Below are 5965 nucleotides of genomic sequence, written 5' to 3' on the forward strand. Positions count from 1 at the left end.
GTTTTGTGACTTTCACCATAAAGTTGGTGGGACCCAGTTACTTTTGGCTCACGTTTTGTACTCCTAGTTGCTTTTGGAATTGGTTTTCCTTTTAGAGCATGATTTGGACTTGAAGTCCTTCTACAATTTGGAATTGGAGGAGCTTTGCTTAGCCGACTTTTATGTCCTATAAAAAGGGGTGTCCACAGCACATAAATGTAGAGAGAAAAACCAAAGTAATATTTGCTTTGTGTTTTGGTGAGCCAACAATAGAGAGAAAAGAGAGAGAGCAAGAAAGAGAGTGTTTTTTCTCCCATTTTGTTATTATTCTCCTTTGGGTAAAGTGAGAATTGTGAGTATTTGGGGCTTTGGGTTTGAGTTGTTTTCAAGCCCTGTTACTCTCTTGTACTCATCTTTTGATAGTGAATTTTCTCTGAGTCGTCTCCACCAGTAGACGTAGGCTTGTTAAGCCGAACCACTTAAATCTTGTGTCGTGTGTGATTACTTATCTTTGTTATTCCGCATTCTTCTTATTTTTTGCATCTCACGAGTCTTGGAAAATAGGATTAATTTCCTAACAACTGGTATCAGAGCTGTTGGTTCGAGTGGGAGTGATGGCAGGTGAAGTAGGAAAGATGAGAATTGAGAAATTCGACGGCAAAGATTTTAGGTATTGGAAGGTACAAATTGAAGATATTCTTTATGGGAAGGATCTTCATCAACCTCTTTTGGAAGAACAACCCGACGACATGGATGATAGCAAGTGGGCTCTGCTTGATAGTAAAGCCCTAGCAGTTATCAGGTTATCACTGTCAAAATCAGTTGCACACAACTTTGTAAAGGAAAAGACCACATCAGGTCTAATGACGGCTTTGTCAAGCATGTATGAGAAGTCGTCTGCTAACAACAAGGTGCATTTGATGAAGAAATTTTTCAACCTAAAGATGGCAGAAGGAGCGTCGGTGGCACATCATCTCAATGAGTTCAACACCATCATAAATCAATTGTCCTCGGTGGAAATTAATTTTGATGATGAGGTTCGCGCGTTGATCGCCTTGGCATCTTTGCCAAATTGCTGGGAAGTAGTGAGGATGGCTATGAGTAACTCTGTAGGAAAGAGTAAACTGAGCTATGAAGACGTTAGGGATTTGATTCTCAGTGAAGAGGTTCGCAGAAGAGATGGGGGTGAAGCCTCTTGTTCTGGTGCTGCTTTAAACCTCGAGAATCGGGGGTAGAAGACAAGACAAAAACTATGTTTGGGACAGATCTAAGTCCAGGAAGGGTAGGAGCAAATCCAGGTATGGACGACAACTTGAGTGTTGGAACTGTGGCAAGACAGGCCACTTCAAGAAGAACTGCAGAGAGCTGAAGAAGAAGACCGAAAATGACGCCGCAAATGTCGTGGTAACAGAAGAAGTGCAGGATGCCCTACTTCTATCTGTTGACAGTCCTCTTGATTCTTGGGTTTTAGACTCAGGGGTTTCTTTTCACACCACACTGATCCGTGAAGTTCTAAAAAATTATGTGGCTGAAGATTTCGGGAAGGTGTACTTGGCTGATGAAACGGCCCTGGATGTTGTGGGTATAGGCAATGTTCGCATTAGAGTCCACAGTGACTCAATATGGAAGCTGCAAAATGTCAGGCATATCCCAGAGCAAAAAAAGAACCTGATTTCAGTAGGACAACTTGATGATGAAGGACATTCAATTCATTTCCATGGTGGAAAGTGGAAGGTCAGCAAGGGAGTCAGGATTTTGGCTCGTGGTCATAAGACGGGTACTCTCTATATGACAACGAACAGCAGGAATACAATTGTTGTTGCAGATACAGGTGCTGACTCAAAATTATGATACCTAAGGCTTGGGCACATGAGCGAGAAAGGGATGTAGGTACTTCTGTCAAAGGGGAAACTACCGGAGTTGAAGTCAGTTTGGTTTGATTTGTATGAATGTTGCATCCTAGGAAAGCAGAAGAAGGTGAGTTTCGCGAAAGTTGGTAGAACACCGAAGTCGGGAAAGCTGGAGTTGGTACACACGGATTTGTGGGGTCCCGCACCAGTGGCATCTTTTGGAGGCTCGCGGTATTACATCACATTTATTGATGACACAAGCAGGAAGGTATGGGTTTACTTCTTAAAGCTTAAATTTGATGAATTTGAAGTTTTTAAGAAGTGGAAGGTCATGGTAAAGACAAAAACTGGTTTGAAAGTGAAGTGTTTAAGATCAGACAATGGGGGAGAATACGAAGACGAGGGTTTCAAACAGTTTTGTGCAGTGTATGTGATTAGAATGGAAAAGACTATCCCGGGGACACCACAGCAGAATGGCGTGGCTGAGCGCATGAACAGGACAGCCAATGAGCGTGCAAGAAGTATGAGGTTGCATGCTAGACTACCGAAAACTTTCTGGGAGGATGCAGTAAGCACTGCTGCTTACTTAATAAACAGAGGACCATCAGTTCCTTTGGACCATAGACTACCTGAAGAAGTCTGGAGTGGAAATGAGGTAAATCTTTCTCACTTGAAAGTTTTTGGTTGTGTTTCGTATGTCTATATTGAATCTGATGCTCGTAGCAAGCTAGATGTGAAGTCTAGAAAATGTTATTTCATTGGCTATGGGGATGAGGCATTCAGGTATAGGTTTTGGGATGATCAAAACCGGAAGATCATTAGAAGTAGAAATGTTACTTTTAATGAGATGGCTGTGTATAAGAATAATTCAAGTGCAGAATCAGTAAGTACAAAGTCAGAGGCTGAGAAGCCTGAATTTAACAACCTAGATGGAATTTCTAAGGGTGTAGCTCAGAGAAGGAATTTAGAAGTTGATAAGGATTTAGAAACTGAAGATGGTCTAGAAGTTGAAGAAACTGTAGATCAAAAGACTGAACAAGGTACACCGATTGTGGCTGTCCGTAGATCTACTAGAACCATTAGATCTCCATAGCATTTTTCACCCTCCCTGTTTCATATTTTGTTGACGGATGGCGGTGAGCCAGAGACATTTGTTGAAGCCTTGAAGGTTAAAGATTCAATCAAGTGGGAGTTAGCCATGAAGGATGAGATGGACTCATTATTGACTAACCAGACCTGGGAGCTGACTGAGTTGCCAGCAGGTAAAAAGGCTTTGCACAATAAATGGGTGTTCAGAATAAAGGGTGAACATGATGGTAGCAAACGCTACAAGGCAAGATTGGAAGTCAAAGGATTCCAGCAGAAAGAAGGAATTGACTACACAGACATATTCTCTCCAGTGGTGAAGATGACAACCATCAGAATTGTCCTGAGCATTGTGGCGGTAGAGGACTTACATCTAGAGCAGTTAGATGTAAAGACAGCGTTCTTTCATGGTGAGTTGGAGGAAGAAATTTATATGCAGCAGCCACATGGATTCCCAGTGCAGGGGAAGGAGAGTTTAGTGTGCAAATTGAGAAAAAGCTTGTATGGTCTAAAACAAGCTCCAAGACAATGGTACAAGAAGTTTGACAGTTTCATATGCAGTACTGGGTTCACAAGATGCAATGCAGATCATTGCTGCTATGTTAAGAGTCTAAAGAACTCTTACATTATTCTACTCATGTACGTAGATGATATGCTCATTGCATGGGGCCAGTATGGAAGACATCAACAAGTTGAAGAACCAACTGTCAAAACAGTTTGCAATGAAGGATTTGGGTGCTGCTAAACAAACCCTTGGGATGAGAATCATCAGAGACAGGGCCAATAATACACTGAAGATTTCACAGACAAAGTATGTGAAGAAGATTCTCAGCAGATTTACCATGGATGAAGCTAAGTCAGTAAGCACACCCTTGGGGAGTCACTTTAGACTAACTAAGGATTAGTTACCGAAAACGGATCAAGAGAAAGCATACATGAGCAAGGTACCTTATGCCTCAGCTATCAGAAGTTTGATGTATGCAATGGTCTGCACTAGACCGGATATTGCACATGCAGTGGGAGTTGTGAGCAAGTACATGAGTAATCCAGGGAAGCAGCATTGGGAGGCAGTCAAGTGGATTTTGCGATATCTGAGAGGAACTTCAGATATGTCCCTTTGCTTCACAGGTGCAGAATTGAAGCTGCATGGCTACGTGGATGTAGATCTAGCAGGTGATGTTGATAGTAGGAAAAGTACTACAGGGTTTTTATATACTCTAGGAGGTACTGTTGTGTGTTGGACCTCAAGGTTACAGAAAATTGTAGCCCTTTCCACTACAGAGGCAGAGTATGTGGCCGTGACTAAAGCTGGAAAGGAGATGGTTTGGCTAAAAGGTTTTTTGGATGAGTTGGGAAAGAAGAATGAGAAGGGCGTTCTACATAGTGACAGTTAGAGTGCCATTTTTCTTATGAAGAACCCGGCGTATCATTCAAGAACAAAGCATATAAAGTTGACGTATCACTTCATTTGATCTTTTCTTGAAAGTGAACAATTGCTACTTGAGAAGATTCGTGGAACTGAGAATCCGGCAGACATGCTAACAAAAGGAGTGACTATTGAGAAACTGAAGCTGTGCGCAGCTTCAGTTGGTCTTCGAGCTTGAAGATAGGTGGAGGAGACATCCGGAGGAGATTCACTTTGTTGCAACTTGATGGGATTCAAGTCAAGTGGGAGATTGTTGGCGTTTTGTGACTTTCACCATAAAGTTGGTGGGACCCAGTTGCTTTTGGCTCACGTTTTGTACTCCTAGTTGCTCTTGAAATTGGTTTTCCTTTTAGAGCATGATTTGGACTTGAAGTCCTTCTACAATTTGGAATTGGAGGAGCCTTGCTTAACTGACTTTTATGTCCTATAAAAAGGGGTGTCCATAGCACAAAAATGTAGAGAGAAAAACCAAAGTAATATTTGCTTTGTGTTTTGGTGAGCCAACAATAGAGAGAAAAGAGAGAGCAAGAAAGAGAGTGTTTTTTTTCCCCTTTTGTTATTATTCTCCTTTGGGTAAAGTGAGAATTGGGTGTATTTGGGGCTTTGGGTTTGAGTGGTTTTCTTGCCTTATTACTCTCTTGTACTCATCTTTTGATAGTGAATTTTCTCTGGGTCGTCTCCGCCAGTGGATGTAGGCTTGTTAAGCCGAATCACTTAAATCTTTGTGTCGTGTGTGATTGCTTATCTTTGTTATTCCACATTATTCTTATTTTTCGCATCTCACGGGTCTTGGGAAATATGATTAATTTCCTAACAACTACAACCAAAAATCTCACAGAAGAACAGTTGAAAAAACACAAATAATCAACTAAACAATCTAAATAAGATAAGAAAATGAGGATTAGGCAGCGAGATTGGACTGGCTAGGAGAACTCTTCTGGTTCGAAATAGCAGCAAGTCACGCGATAGATCAAGAGAGTTTGTCTTACAAATCTTGTACGAGTGGTTAGAAAGCCATTGGATGGATATCAGATGATCCATCAACGACTCGATTGAGGATCTAAAACGAACGGGCTGTAGGTAGGGGGTTGAGAAGGATTTATTGTGAGCATTCAAGTATTCAACCAACCACGAATCCACGATGGGAGATGCATTGAATGCTCACTTGACACTTCACAGTTGCCTTCCCATTGCGAATCAGAAAGAAACTAGATTGTTTCATTTCATTTCCTTCTCCCTCTCTTCGTTTGAATCGTTTCTGCCTCTCTGGTTAGCCTGGTTAAGGTTCTAACTGAAATGGAGAGAACAAAGCGAGAGACTGAGCAAGAGAGGAGAGTTATAGATGATTTTTAGGATAGTTTTCTCTCAAACGAGTCCTAACCGTTGGATCTGATTTCAATTTTAGTAATGAACGGTTGGATTTGATCCAATCTTTGTAAATTTTTCCTAATGTGCCGCGTGTCCCACTTATGCGTTTATAAGTTTTTGATCCAATACGGTTGTGTCTAATGGAATCTTGTGTAACCCTTTCAGATAGTCCATAGATTATATAGATTAATTTATTGATTTTATTTCTATCATTCGATCAGTTAATTCTAGCAAGCTTACTGTGTTCCGTGGAACA

This window comes from Corylus avellana, chromosome ca8 (genome assembly GCF_901000735.1).
Source record: "Corylus avellana chromosome ca8, CavTom2PMs-1.0".
Lineage (NCBI taxonomy): Eukaryota > Viridiplantae > Streptophyta > Magnoliopsida > Fagales > Betulaceae > Corylus > Corylus avellana.